Genomic DNA, 16,196 nt, shown 5'->3' with positions numbered 1-16,196 from the left:
TCCACTCTCTGCTTCCCTTTATCTCAGACAATCTGCGTCCCTCACCCACACCCGCTTGCTCTCCTCTCTCTTCTTCCCTTTCTCTCACCCAATCTGCCTCCCTCACCCACACCCGCTCGGACTCCACTCTCTGCTTCCCTTTCTCTCTGACAATCTGCCTGTCTCACCCACACCCGCTCGCACTCCACTCTCTGCTTCCGATTCTCTCACCCAATCTGCCTCCTCCACCCACACCCGCTCGGACTCCACTCTCTGCTTCCCTTTTTCTCACCCAATCAGCATCCCTCACCTACATCCGCTCTAACTCGACTCTCTGCTTCCCTTTCTCTCAGACAATCTGCCTCCCTCACCCACACCCGCTCGCTCTCGACTCTCTCCTCCCCTTTCTCTCACCCAATCTCCACCCTCACCTACACCCGCTCGTTCGCCACTCTCTGCTTCCCTTTATCTCAGACAATCTGCCTCCCTCACCCAAACCCGCTCGCTCTCCACTCTCTGCTTCCCGTTCTCTCAGACAATCTGCCTCCCTCACCCACACCCGCTCGCTCCCCACTCTCTCCTTCACTTTTTCTCACCCAATCTGCATCCCCCCACCCACACCCGCTCGGACTCCACTCTCTGCTTCCCTTTCTCTCAGACAATCTGCCTCCCTCACCTACACCCGCTCGCTCTCCACTCTCTGCTTCCCTTTCTCTCAGACAATCTGCCTCTGTCACCCACACCCGCTCGCTCTACACTCTCTGCTTCCCGTTCTCTCAGACAATCTGCCTCCCTCACCCACACCCGCTCGCTCCCCACTCTCTGCTTCCCTTTCTCTCAGACAATCTGCCTCCCTCACCCACACCCGCTCGGACTCCACTCTCTGCTTCCCTTTCTCTCAGACAATCTGCATCCCTTACCCACACCCGCTCGGACTCCACTCTCTGCTTCCCTTTCTCTCAGACAATCTGCCTCCCTTACCCACACCCGTTCGTTCGCCACTCTCTGCTTCCCTTGATCTCAGACAATCTGCCTCCCTCACCCACACCCGCTCGCCATCCACTCTCTGCTTCCATTTCTCTCAGGCAATCTGCCTCCCTCACCCTCACCCGCTCGGACTCCATCTCTGCTTCACTTTCTCTCAGACAATCTGCCTCCCTCACCCACACCCGCTCGCTCTCCAGTCTCTGCTTCCCTTTCTGTTGTCCAATCTGCCTCCCCCACCCACACCCACTCGGACTCCACTCTCTGCTTCCCTTTCTCTCTCCCAATCTACCTCCCTCACTCACACCCGCTCGCTCTCCACTCTCTGCTTCCCTTTCTCTCACCCAATCTGCCTCCTTCACCCACACCCGCTCGGGCTCCACTCTCTGCATCCCTTTCTCTCACCCTATCTGAATCCCTCACCCACACCCGCTCGGACTCCACTCTCTGCTTCCCTTTCTCTCAGACAATCTGCCTCCCGCACCAACACCCGCTCGGGCTCCACTCTCTGCATCCCTTTCTCTCCCCCTATCTGCATCCCTCACCCACACCCGCTCGGACTCCACTCTGCTTCCCTTTCTCTCAGACAATCTACCTCCCTCACCCACACCCGCTCGCTCCCCATTCTCTGCTTCCCTTTCTCTCAGACAATCTGCCTCCCTCACCCACACCCGTTCGCTCTCCAGTATCTGCTTCCCTTTCTCTCACCCAATCTGCCCCCCTCACCCACAATCGCTCGGTCTCCACTCTCTGCTTCCCTTTCTGTCACCAATCTGCCTCCCTCACCCACACCCGCTCGCTCTCCACTCTCTGCTTCCCTTTCCCTCACCCAATCTGCATCCCTCACCCACACCCGCTCGGACTCCACTCTCTGCTTCCCTTTCTCTCAGACAATCTGCCTCCCTCACCCACACCCGTTCGTTCGCCACTCTCTGCTTCCCTTGATCTCAGACAATCTGCCTCCCTCACCCACACCCGCTCGCTCTCCACTCTCTGCTTCCCTTTCTGTTGTCCAATCTGCCTCCCTCACCCACACCCACTCGGTCGCCACTCTCTGCTTCCGTTTATCTCAGACAATCTGCCTCCCTCACCCACTCCCGCTCGGACGACACTCTCTGCTTCTCTTTCTCTCACCCAATCTTCCTCCCTCCCCCACACCCGCTAGGTCTCTACTCTCTGCATCCCATTCTCTCAGACAATCTGCCTTCCTCACCCACACCCGCACACACTCCACTCTCTGCTTCCCTTTATCTCAGACAATCTGCCTCCCTCACCCACACAAGCTCAGTCGTCTCTCTCTCCTTCCCTTTTTCTCAGACAATCTGCATCCCTCACCCACATCCGCTCAGTCTCCACTCTCTGCTTCCCTTTCTCTCACCCAATATACCTCCCTCACCCACACTCGCTCGGACTCCTCTCTCTGCTTCCCTCACTCTCACCCAATCTGCCTCCCTCACCCGCACGGACTCCACTCTCTGCTTCCCTTTCTCTCAGACAATGTGCCTCCCTCACCCACACCCGCTCGCTCTCCACTCTCTGCTTCCCTTTCTCTCACCCAATCTGCTTCCCTCACCCACACCCGCTCGCTCTCCACTCTCTGCTTCCCTTTCTCTTACACAATCTGCCTCCCTCACCCCCACCCGCTCGGACTCCACCCTCTGCTTCCCTTTCTCTCAGACAATCTGCCTCCCTCACCCACACCCGCTCGCTCTCCACTCTCTGCATCCCGTTCTGTCAGACAATCTGCTTCCGACACCTACACCCGCTCGCTCTCCATTCTCTGCCTCACTTTTTCTCACCCAATCTGCATTCCCCACCCACACCCGCTCGGACTCCACCCTCTGCTTCCCTTTCTCTCAGACAATCTGCCTCCCTCACCCACACCCGCTCGCTCTCCACTCTCTGCTTCCCGTTCTATCAGACAATCTGCCTCCCTCACCCACACCCGCTCGCCCTCCACTCTCTGCTTCCCTTTCTCTCAGACAATCTGCCTCCCTCCCCCACACCCGCTCGCTCTACACTCTCTGCTTCCCTTTCTCTCAGACTATCTGCCTCCCTCACCCACACCAGCTCGCTCTCCACTGTCTGCTTCCCTTTATCTCACCCAATCAGCCTCCCTCAACCCCACCCGCTCGGTCTCCACTCCCTGCTTCCCTTTCTCTTGCCCAATCTGCCTCCCTCACCCACACGCGTTCGTCCTCCAGTCTCTGCTTCCCTTTCTCTCACCAGATCTGCCCCTCTCACCCACAATCGCTCGGTCACCACTCTCTGCTTCCCTTTCTCTCACCCAATCTGCATCCTTCACCCACACACGCTCGCTCTCCACTCTCTACTTCCTTTTCTCTCACCCAATCTGCATCCCCCACCCACACCCGCTCGCTCTCCACTCTCTGCTTCCCTTTCTCTCATCCAATCTGCCTCCCTCGCCCACACCCGCTCAGGCTCCACTCTCTGCTTCCCTTTCTGTTATCCACTCTGCCTCCCTCACCCACACCCGTTCGCTCTCCACTCTCTGCTTCCCTTTCTCTCACCCAATCTGCCTCCCTCACCCACACACGCTCGGACTCCACTCTCTGCTTGCCGTTCTCTCAGACAATCTGCCTCCCCCACCCACACCCGCACGCTTTCCACTCTCCGCTTCCCTTTCTCTCAGACAATCTGCCTCCCTCACTCACACCCGCTCGGTCGCTACTCTCTGCTTCCCTTTATCTCAGACAATCTGCCTCCCTCACCTACACCCGCTCGCTCTCCACTCTCTGCTTATCTTTTTCTCACTCAATCTGCCTCCCTCACCCACACCCGCTCGGTCGCTAATCTCTGCTTCCCGTTATCTCAGACAATCTGCCTCCTTCACCCACACCCGCTCGCTCTCCACTCTCTTCTTCCCTTTCAATCAAAACATCTGCATCCCTCACCCACACCCGCTCGGACAGCACTCTCTTCTTCCCTTTCTCTCAGACAATCTGCCTCCCTCACCCACAACCGTTCCGTCGCCACTCTCTGCTTCCCTTTATCTCAGACAATCTGCCTCCTTCACCCACACCCGCTCGCTCTCCACTCTCTTCTTCCCTTTCAATCAAAATAATCTGCATCCCTCACCCACACCCGCTCGGACAGCACTCTCTTCTTCCCTTTCTCTCAGACAATCTGCCTCCCTCACCCACAACCGTTCCGTCGCCACTCTCTGCTTCCCTTTCTCTCAGGCAATCTGCCTCCCTCACCCTCACCCGCTCGCTCTCCACTCTCTGCTTCCCTTTCTCTCACCCAATCTGCATCCCTCACACACCCGCTCGGACTCCACTCTCTGCTTCGCTTTCTCTCACCCAATCTGCCTCCCTCACCCACACCCGCTCGCTCTTCATTCTCTGCTTCACTTTCTCGCAGACAATCTGCCTCCCTCACCCTCACCCGCTCGCTCTCCACTCTCTGCTTCCCATTCTCTCACCCAATCTGCATCCCTCACACACACCCGCTCCGACTCCACTCTCTGCTTCGCTTTTTCTCACACAATCTGCCTCCCTCACACACACCCGCTCGCACTCCACTCTCTGCTTCCCTTTATCTCAGACAATCTGCCTCCCTCACGAACACCCGCTCGCTCTCCACTCTCTTCTTCCCTTTATCTCAGACAATCTGCCTCCCTCACCCACACCCGCTTGCTCTCCTCTCTCTTCTTCCCTATCTCTCACCCAATCTGCCTCCCTCACCCACACCCGCTCGGACTCCACTCTCTGCTTCCCTTTCTCTCTGACAATCTGCCTCCCTCACCCACAACCGCTCGCACTCCACTCTCTGCTTCCGATTCTCTCACCCAATCTGCCTCCTCCACCCACACCCGCTCGGACTCCACTCTCTGCTTCCCTTTCTCTCACCCAATCAGCATCCCTCACCTACATCCGCTCTAACTCGACTCTCTGCTTCCCTTTCTCTCAGACAATCTGCCTCCCTCACCCACACCCGCTCGCTCTCGACTCTCTCCTTCCCTTTATCTCACCCAATCTGCCTCCCTCACCCACACCCGCTCGCTCTCCACTCTCTGCTTCCCGTTCTCTCAGACAATCTGCCTCCCTCACCCACACCCGCTGGCTCCCCATTCTCTGCTTCACTTTTTCTCACCCAATCTGCATCCCCCCACCCACACCCGCTCGGACTCCACTGTCTGCTTCCCTTCCTCTCAGACAATCTGCCTCCCTCACCTACACCCGCTCGCTCTCCACTCTCTGCTTCCCTTTCTCTCCCCCTATCTGCATCCCTCACCCACACCCGCTCGGATTCCACTCTCTGCTTCCCTTTCTCTCAGACAATCTGCCTCTGTCACCCACACCCGCTCGCTCTACACTCTCTGCTTCCCGTTCTCTCAGACAATCTGCCTCCCTCACCCACACCCGCTCGCTCCCCACTCTCTGCTTCCCTTTCTCTCAGACAATCTGCCTCCCTCACCCACAACCGTTCGCTCTCCAGTATCTGCTTCCCTTTCTCTCACCCAATCTGCCCCCCTCACCCACAATCGCTCGGTCTCCACTCTCTGCTTCCCTTTCTGTCACCAATCTGCCTCCCTCACCCACACCCGCTCGCTCTCCACTCTCTGCTTCCCTTTCCCTCACCCAATCTGCATCCCTCACCCACACCCGCTCGGACTCCACTCTCTGCTTCCCTTTCTCTCTGACAATCTGCCTCCCTCACCCACAACCGCTCGCACTCCACTCTCTGCTTCCGATTCTCTCACCCAATCTGCCTCCTCCACCCACACCCGCTCGGACTCCACTCTCTGCTTCCCTTTGTCTCACCCAATCAGCATCCCTCACCTACATCCGCTCTAACTCGACTCTCTGCTTCCCTTTCTCTCAGACAATCTGCCTCCCTCACCCACACCCGCTCGCTCTCGACTCTCTCCTTCCCTTTATCTCACCCAATCTGCCTCCCTCACCCACACCCGCTCGCTCTCCACTCTCTGCTTCCCGTTCTCTCAGACAATCTGCCTCCCTCACCCACACCCGCTCGCTCCCCACTCTCTGCTTCACTTTTTCTCACCCAATCTGCATCCCCCCACCCACACCCGCTCGGACTCCACTCTCTGCTTCCCTTTCTCTCAGACAATCTGCCTCCCTCACCTACACCCGCTCGCTCTCCACTCTCTGCTTCCCTTTCTCTCCCCCTATCTGCATCCCTCACCCACACCCGCTCGGACTCCACTCTCTGCTTCCCTTTCTCTCAGACAATCTGCCTCTGTCACCCACACCCGCTCGCTCTACACTCTCTGCTTCCCGTTCTCTCAGACAATCTGCCTCCCTCACCCACACCCGCTCGCTCCCCACTCTCTGCTTCCCTTTCTCTCAGACAATCTGCCTCCCTCACCCACAACCGTTCGCTCTCCAGTATCTGCTTCCCTTTCTCTCACCCAATCTGCCCCCCTCACCCACAATCGCTCGGTCTCCACTCTCTGCTTCCCTTTCTGTCACCAATCTGCCTCCCTCACCCACACCCGCTCGCTCTCCACTCTCTGCTTCCCTTTCCCTCACCCAATCTGCATCCCTCACCCACACCCGCTCGGACTCCACTCTCTGCTTCCCTTTCTCTCAGACAATCTGCCTCCCTCACCCACACCCGTTCGTTCGCCACTCTCTGCTTCCCTTGATCTCAGACAATCTGCCTCCCTCACCCACACCCGCTCGCCATCCACTCTCTGCTTCCATTTCTCTCAGGCAATCTGCCTCCCTCACCCTCACCCGCTCGCTCTCCACTCTCTGCTTCCCTTTCTCTCACCCAATCTGCATCCCTCACACACACCCGCTCGGACTCCACTCTCTGCTTCGCTTTCTCTCACCCAATCTGCCTCCCTCACACACACCCGCTCGGACTCCACTCTCTGCTTCCCTTTCTCTCACCCAATCTGCCTCCCTCACCCACACCCGCTCGGACTCCATCTCTGCTTCACTTTCTCTCAGACAATCTGCCTCCCTCACCCATACCCGTTCGTTCGCCACTCTCTGCTTCCCTTGATCTCAGACAATCTGCCTCCCTCACCCACACCCGCTCGCCATCCACTCTCTGCTTCCCTTTCTCTCAGGCAATCTGCCTCCCTCACCCTCACCCGCTCGCTCTCCACTCTCTGCTTCCCTTTCTCTCACCCAATCTGCATCCCTCACACACACCCGCTCGGACTCCACTCTCTGCTTCGCTTTCTCTCACCCAATCTGCCTCCCTCACCCACACCCGCTCGGACTCCATCTCTGCTTCACTTTCTCTCAGACAATCTGCCTCCCTCACCCACACCCGCTCGCTCTCCACTCTCTGCTTCCCTTTCTGTTGTCCAATCTGCCTCCCTCACCCACACCCACTCGGTCGCCACTCTCTGCTTCCGTTTATCTCAGACAATCTGCCTCCCTCACCCACACCCGCTCGCTCTCCACTCTCTGCTTCCCTTTCTCTCACCCAATCTGACTCCCTCACCCACTCCCGCTCGGACTACACTCTCTGCTTCTCTTTCTCTCACCCAATCTTCCTCCCTCCCCCACACCCGCTAGGTCTCTACTCTCTGCATCCCATTCTCTCAGACAATCTGCCTTCCTCACCCACACCCGCACACACTCCACTCTCTGCTTCCCTTTATCTCAGACAATCTGCCTCCCTCACCCACACAAGCTCAGTCGTCTCTCTCTCCTTCCCTTTTTCTCAGACAATCTGCATCCCTCACCCACATCCGCTCGGTCTCCACTCTCTGCTTCCCTTTCTCTCACCCAATATACCTCCCTCACCCACACTCGCTCGGACTCCTCTCTCTGCTTCCCTCTCTCTCACCCAATCTGCCTCCCTCACCCGCACGGACTCCACTATCTGCTTCCCTTTCTCTCAGACAATGTGCCTCCCTCACCCACACCCGCTCGCTCTCCAATCTCTGCTTCCCTTTCTCTCACCCAATCTGCTTCCCTCACCCACACCCGCTCGCTCTCCACTCTCTGCTTCCCTTTCTCTCACACAATCTGCCTCCCTCACCCCCACCCGCTCGGACTCCATCCTCTGCTTCCCTTTCTCTCAGACAATCTGCCTCCCTCACCCACACCCGCTCGCTCTCCACTCTCTGCATCCCGTTCTGTCAGACAATCTGCTTCCGACACCTACACCCGCTCGCTCTCCATTCTCTGCCTCACTTTTTCTCACCCAATCTGCATTCCCCACCCACACCCGCTCGGACTCCACCCTCTGCTTCCCTTTCTCTCAGACAATCTGCCTCCCTCACCCACACCCGCTCGCTCTCCACTCTCTGCTTCCCTTTCTCTCACCCAATCTGCCTCCCTCACCCACACCCGCTCGCCCTCCACTCTCTGCTTCCCTTTCTCTCACCCAATCTGCCTTCCTCACCCACACCCGCTCGCCCTCCACTCTCTGCTTCCCTTTCTCTCAGACTATCTGCCTCCCTCACCCACACCCGCTCGGTCTCCACTCTCTGCTTCCCTTTCTCTTGCCCAATCTGCCTCCCTCACCCACACGCGTTCGCTCTCCAGTCTCTGCTTCCCTTTCTCTCACCTGATCTGCCCCTCTCACCCACAATCGCTCGGTCACCACTCTCTGCTTCCCTTTCTCTCACCCAATCTGCATCCTTCACCCACACACGCTCGCTCTCCACTCTCTGCTTCCTTTTCTCTCACCCAATCTGCATCCCCCACCCACACCCGCTCGCTCTCCACTCTCTGCTTCCCTTTCTCTCACCCAATCTGCCTCCCTCGCCCACACCCGCTCAGGCTCCACTCTCTGCTTCCCTTTCTGTTATCCACTCTGCCTCCCTCACCCACACCCGTTCGCTCTCCACTCTCTGCTTCCCTTTCCCTCACCCAATCTGCCTCCCTCGCCCACACCCGCTCGGACAGCACTCTCTGCTTCCTTTCTCTCAGACAATCTGCCTCCCTCACCCACACCCGTTCGGTCGCCTCTCTCTGCTTCCCTTTATCTCAGACAATCTGCCTCCCACACCCATACCCGCTCAGTCTCCACTGTCTGCTTCCCTTTCTCTCAGACAATCTGCCTCCCTCACCCTCACCCGCTCGGTCTCCACTCCCTGCCTCCCTTTCTCTTGCCCAATCTGCCTCCCTCACCCACACGCGTTCGCTCTCCAGTCTCTGCTTCCCTTTCTCTCACCCAATCTGCATCCCCCACCCACACCCGCTCGCTCTCCACTCTCTGCTTCCCTTTCTCTCATCCAATCTGCCTCCCTCGCCCACACCCGCTCAGTCTCCACTCTCTGCTTCCCTTTCTCTCAGACAATCTGCCTCCCACAGCCACACCCGCCCAGTCTCCACTGTCTGCTTCCCTTTCTCTCAGACAATCTGCCTCCCTCACCCACACCCGCTCGCTCTCCACTCTCTGCTTCACATTCTCTCACCCAACCTACCTCCCTCACTCACACGCGCTCGCTCACCACTCTCTGCTTCCCTTTCTCTCACCCAATCTGCCTCCCTCACCCACACCCGCTCGGACTCCACTCTCTGCTTGCCGTTCTCTCAGACAATCTGCCTCCCCCACCCACACCCGCACGCTTTCCACTCTCCGCTTCCTTTTATCTCAGACAATCTGCCTCCCTCACCTACACCCGCTCGCTCTCCACTCTCTGCTTATCTTTTTCTCACTCAATCTGCATCCCCCACCCACACCCGCTCGCTCTCCAATCTCCGCTTCCCTTTCTCTCAGACAATCTGCCTCCCTCACTCACACCCGCTCGGTCGCTACTCTCTGCTTCCCGTTATCTCAGACAATCTGCCTCCTTCACCCACACCCGCTCGCTCTCCACTCTCTTCTTCCCTTTCAATCAAAAAATCTGCATCCCTCACCCACACCCGCTCGGACAGCACTCTCTTCTTCCCTTTCTCTCAGACAATCTGCCTCCCTCACCCACAACCGTTCCGTCGCCACTCTCTGCTTCCCTTTATCTCAGACAATCTGCCTCCCTCACCCACACCCGCTCGCTCTCTACACTCTGCTTCCCTTTCTCTCAGGCAATCTGCCTCCCTCACCCTCACCCGCTCGCTCTCCACTCTCTGCTTCCCTTTCTCTCACCCAATCTGCATCCCTCACACACCCGCTCGGACTCCACTCTCTGCTTCGCTTTCTCTCACCCAATCTGCCTCCCTCACCCACACCCGCTCGCTCTTCACTCTCTGCTTCCCTTTCTCTCAGACAATCTGCCTCCCTCACCCTCACCCGCTCGCTCTCCACTCTCTGCTTCCCTTTCTCTCACCCAATCTGCATCCCTCATACACACCCGCTCCTACTCCACTCTCTGCTTCCCTTTATCTCAGACAATCTGCCTCCCTCACGAACACCCGCTCGCTCTCCACTCTCTTCTTCCCTTTCTCTCTGACAATCTGCCTCCCTCACCCACACCCGCTCGCACTCCACTCTCTGCTTCCGATTCTCTCACCCAATCTGCCTCCTCCACCCACACCCGCTCGGACTCCACTCTCTGCTTCCCTTTCTCTCACCCAATCAGCATCCCTCACCTACATCCGCTCTAACTCGACTCTCTGCTTCCCTTTCTCTCAGACAATCTGCCTCCCTCACCCACACCCGCTCGCTCTCGACTCTCTCCTTCCCTTTCTCTCACCCAATCTGCATCCCTCACCTACACCCGCTCGTTCGCCACTCTCTGCGTCCCTTTACCTCAGACAATCTGCCTCCCTCACCCACACCCGCTCGCTCTCCACTCTCTGCTTCCCGTTCTCTCAGACAATCTGCCTCCCTCACCCACACCCGCTCGCTCTCCACTCTCTGCTTCCCTTTCTCTCAACCAATCTGCATCCCTCACCCACACCCGCTCGCTCTCCACTCTCTTCTTCCCTTTCTCTCACCCAATCTGCCTCCCTCACCCACACCCGCTCGCTCTCCACTCTCTGCTTCCCTTTCACTCAGAAAATCTGCATCCCTCACCCACACCCGCTCGGACAGCACTCTCTGCTTCCCTTTCCCTCAGACAATCTGCATCCCTCACCCACACCCGCTCGGACAGCACTCTCTGCTTCCCTTTCCCTCAGACAATCTGCCTCCCTCACCCACAACCGTTCCGTCGCCACTCTCTGCTTCCCTTTATCTCAGACCATCTGCCTCCCTCACCCACACCCGCTCGCTCTCCACACTCTGCTTCCCTTTCTCTCAGACAATCTGCCTCCCTCACCCTCACCCGCTCGTTCTCCACTCTCTGCTTCCCTTTCTCTCACCCAATCTGCATCCCTCACACACCAGCTCGGACTCCACTCTCTGCTTCGCTTTCTCTCACCCAATCTGCCTCCCTCACTCACACCCGCTCGCTCTCCACTCTCTGCTTCCCTTTATCTCAGACAATCTGCCTCCCTCACCCACACCCGCTCGCTCTCCACTCTCTTCTTCCCTTTCTCTCACCCAATCTGCCTCCCTCACCCACACCCGCTCGGAATCCACTCTCTGCTTCCCTTTCTCTCCGACAATCTGCCTCCCTCACCCACACCCGCTCGCTCTCCACTAACTGCTTCCGATTCTCTCACCCAATCTGCCTCCTTCACACACACCCGCTCGGTCTCGACTCTCTGCTTCCCTTTCTCTCACCCAATCTGCATCCCTCGCCTACACCCGCTCGCTCTCCACTCTCTGCTTCCATTTCTCTCAGACAATCTGCATTCCCCACCCACACCCGCTCGCTCTCCATTCTCTGCTTCCCTTTCTCTCACCCAATCTGCCTCCCTCACCCACGCCCGCTCAGTCTCCACTCTCTGCTTCCCTTTCTGTTATCCAAACTTCCTCCCTCACCCACACCCGTTCGCTCTCCACTCTCTGCTTCCCTTTCCCTCAGACAATCTGCCTCCCACACCCTCACCCGCTCGCTCTCCACTCTCTGCTTCCATTTCTCTCAGACAATCTGCCTCCCTCACTCACACCCGCTCGGTCGCCACTCTCTGCTTCCCTTTCTCTCAGACAATCTGCCTCCCTCACCCTCACCCGCTCGCTCTCCACTCTCTGCTTCCCTTTCTCTCACCCAATCTGCCTCCCTCACATACACCCGCTCGGTCTACTCTCTCTGCTTCCCTTTCTCTCACATAATCTACCTCCCTCACTCACACCCGCTCGCTCTCCACTCTCTGCTTCCCTTTCTCTCACCCAACCTGCCTCCTTCACCCACACCCGCTCGGGCTCCACTCTCTGCTTCCCTTTCGCTCCCCCAATCTGCATCCCTCACCCACACCCGCTCGGACTCCACTCTCTGCTTCCCTTTCTCTCACCCAATCTGCATCCCTCACATACCCGCTCGGGCTCCACTCTCTGCTTCCTTTTCTCTCAGCCTATCTGCCTCCCTCACTCACACCCACTCGCTCCCCACTCTCTGCTTCCCTTTCTCTCACCCAATCTGCATCCCTCACATACCCGCTCGGACTCCACTCTCTGCTTCCCTTTCTCTCAGACAATCTGCCTTCCTCACCCACACCCGCTCGCTCTCCACTCTCTGCTTCCCTTTCTCTCACCCAATCTGCCTCCCTCACCCACACCCGCTCGGTTTGCACTCTCTGCTTCCCTTTCTCTCACATAATCTACCTCCATCACTCACACCCGCTCGCTCTCCACTCTCTGCTTCCCTTTCTCTCACCCAACCTGCATCCCCCCACCCACACCCGCTCGGACTCCTCTCTCTGCTTCCCTTTCTCTCAGTCAATCTGCCTCCCTCACCCACACGGGTTCGCTCTCCAGTCTCTGCTTCCCTTTCTGTCACCCAATCTGCCACCCCCTCACCCACAATCGTTCGGTCTCCACTCTCTGCTTCCCTTTCTGTCATCCAATCTGCCTCCCTCACCCACACCCGCTCGCTCTCCACTCTCGGCTTCCCTTTCCCTCACCCAATCTGCATCCCTCACCCACACCCGTTCGGTCGCCACTCTCTGCTTCCCTTTATCTCAGACAAGCAGCCTCCCTCACCCACACCCGTTCGGTCGCCACTCTCTGCTTCCCTTTATCTCACACAATCTGCCTCCCTCACCCACACCCGCTCGGACTCCACTCTCTTCTTCCCTTTCTCTCAGACAATCTGCCTCCCTCACCTACACCCGCTCGCTCTCCACTCTCTGCTTCCCTTTCTCTCACCCAATCTGCCTCCCTCACCCACACACGCTCGGACTCCACTCTCTGCTTACCTTTTTCTCACCCAATCTGCATCCCCCACCCACACCCGCTCGCTCTCCACTCTCCGCTTCCCTTTCTTCAGACAATCTGCCTCCCTCACTCACACCTGCTCGGTCGCTACTCTCTGCTTCCCTTTATCTCAGACAATCTGCCTCCCTCACCCACACACGCTCGCTCTCCACTCTCTTCTTCCCTTTCTCTCAGACAATCTGCCTCCCTCACCCTCACCCGCTCGCTCTCCACTCTCTGCTTCCCTTTCTCTCAACCAATCTGCATCCCTCACCCACACCCGCTCGTTCTCCACTCTCTTCTTCCCTTTCTCTCACCCAATCTGCCTCCCTCACCCACACCCGCTCGGTCTCCACTCTCTGCTTCCCTTTCTCTCATCCAATCTGCCTCCCTCACCCACACCCGCTCGCTCTCCACTATCTGCTTCCCTTTCTCTCTTCCAATCTGCCTCCCTCACCCACACCCGCTCGCTCTCCACTATCTGCTTCCGATTCTCTCACCCAATCTGCCTCCCTCACCCACACCCGCTCGGTCTCCACTCTCTGCTTCCCTTTCTCTCATCCAATCTGCCTCCCTCACCCACACCCGCTCGCTCTCCACTATCTGCTTCCCTTTCTCTCTTCCAATCTGCCTCCCTCACCCACACCCGCTCGCTCTCCACTATCTGCTTCCGATTCTCTCACCCAATCTGCCTCCCTCACTCACACCCGCTCGCTCTCCACTCTCTTCTTCCCTTTATCTCAGACAATCTGCCTCCCTCACCCACACCCGCTTGCTCTCCTCTCTCTTCTTCCCTTTCTCTCACCCAATCTGCCTCCCTCACCCACACCCGCTCGGATTCCACTCTCTGCTTCCCTTTCTCTCTGACAATCTGCCTCCCTCACCCACACCCGCTCGCACTCCACTCTCTGCTTCCGATTCTCTCACCCAATCTGCCTCCTCCACCCACACCCGCTCGGACTCCACTCTCTGCTTCCCTTTCTCTCACCCAATCTGCCTCCCTCACCCACACCCGCTCGCTCTCGACTCTCTCCTTCCCTTTCTCACACCCAATCTGCATCCCTCACCTACACCCGCTCGTTCGCCACTCTCTGCTTCCCTTTATCTCAGACAATCTGCCTCCCTCACCCACACCCGCTCGCTCTCCACTCTCTGCTTCCCGTTCTCTCAGACAATCTGCCTCCCTCACCCACACCCGCTCGCTCCCCACTCTCTGCTTCACTTTTTCTCACACAATCTGCATCCCCCCACCCACACCCGCTCGGACTCCACTCTCTGCTTCCCTTTCTCTCAGACAATCTGCCTCCCTCACCTACACCCGCTCGCTCTCCACTCTCTGCTTCCCTTTCTCTCACCCAATCTGCCTCCCTCACACACACCCGTTCGGACAGCACTCTCTGCTTACCTTTCTCTCAGACAATCTGCCTCCCTCACCCACACGCGCCCACTCACCACTCTCTGCTTCCCTTTCTCTCACCCAATCTGCCTCCCTAACCCACACCCTCTCGGACTCCACCCTCTGCTTCCCTTTCTCTCAGACAATCTGCCTCCCTCAACCACACCCGCTCGCTCTCCACTCTCTGCTTGCCGTTCTCTCAGACAATCTGCCTCCCTCACCTTCACCCGCTCGCTCTCCACTCTCTGCTTATCTTTTTCTCACCCAATCTGCATCTCCCACCCACACCCGCTCGCTCTCCACTCTCCGCTTCCCTTTCTCTCAGACAATCTGCCTCCCTCACTCACACCCGCTCGGTCGCTACTCTCTGCTTCCCTTTATCTCAGACAACCTGCCTCCCTCACCCACACCCGCTCGCTCTCCACTCTCTTCTTCCCTTTCACTCAGAAAATCTGCATCCCTCACCCTCACCCGCTCGGACAGCACTCTCTGCTTCCCTTTCCCTCAGACAATCTGCATCCCTCACCCACACCCGCTCGGACAGCACTCTCTGCTTCCCTTTCCCTCAGACAATCTGCCTCCCTCACCCACAACCGTTCCGTCGCCACTCTCTGTTTCCCATTATCTCAGGCCATCTGCCTCCCTCACCCACACCCGCTCGCTCTCCACACTCTGCTTCCCTTTCTCCCAGACAATCTGCCTCCCTCACCCTCACCCACTCGTTCTCCACTCTCTGCTTCCCTTTCTCTCACCCAATCTGCATCCCTCACACACCAGCTCGGACTCCACTCTCTGCTTCGCTTTCTCTCACCCAATCTGCCTCCCTCACCCACACCCGCTCGCTCTCCACACTCTGCTTCCCTTTCTCTCAGACAATCTGCCTCCCTCACCATCACCCACTCGCTCTCCACTATCTGCTTCCGATTCTCTCACCCAATCTGCCTCCTTCACACACACCCGCTCGGTCTCGACTCTCTGCTTCCCTTTCTCTCACCCAATCTGCATCCCTCGCCTACACCCGCTCGCTCTCCACTCTCTGCTTCCATTTCTCTCAGACAATCTGCCTCCATCACCTACAAACGCTCGCTCTCCACTCTCTGCTTACCTTTTTCTCACCCAATCTGCCTCCCTCACCCACACCCGCTCAGTCTCCACTCTCTGCTTCCCTTTCTGTTCTCCAAACTTCCTCCCTCACCCACACCCGTTCGCTCTCCACTCTCTGCTTCCCTTTCCCTCACCCAATCTGCATCCCTCACCCACACCCGCCGGACTCCACTCTCTGCTTCCATTTCTCTCAGACAATCTGCCTCCCTCACTCACACCCGCTCGGTCGCCACTCTCTGCTTCCCTTTCTCTCACATAATCTACCTCCCTCACTCACACCCGCTCGCTCTCCACTCTCTGCTTCCCTTTCTCTCACCCAATCTGCCTCCTTCACCCACACCCGCTCGGGCTCCACTCTCTGCTTTTCTTTCGCTCCCCCAATCTGCATCCCTCACCCACACCCGCTCGGACTCCACTCTCTGCTTCCCTTTCTCTCAGACAATCTGCCTCCCTCTCCAACACCCGCTCGGTCGCCACTCTCTGCTTCCCGTTCTCTCAGACTATCTGCCTCCCTCACCCACACCCACTCGCTCCCCACTCTCTGCTTCCCTTTCTCTCACCCAATCTGCATCCCTCACATACCCGCTCGGAC

This window comes from Scyliorhinus torazame, chromosome 20 (assembly GCF_047496885.1).
Source record: "Scyliorhinus torazame isolate Kashiwa2021f chromosome 20, sScyTor2.1, whole genome shotgun sequence".
NCBI lineage: Eukaryota > Metazoa > Chordata > Chondrichthyes > Carcharhiniformes > Scyliorhinidae > Scyliorhinus > Scyliorhinus torazame.
The sequence above is the reverse complement of the archived record's forward strand: the minus strand, read 5'-3'. Positions refer to the sequence as shown.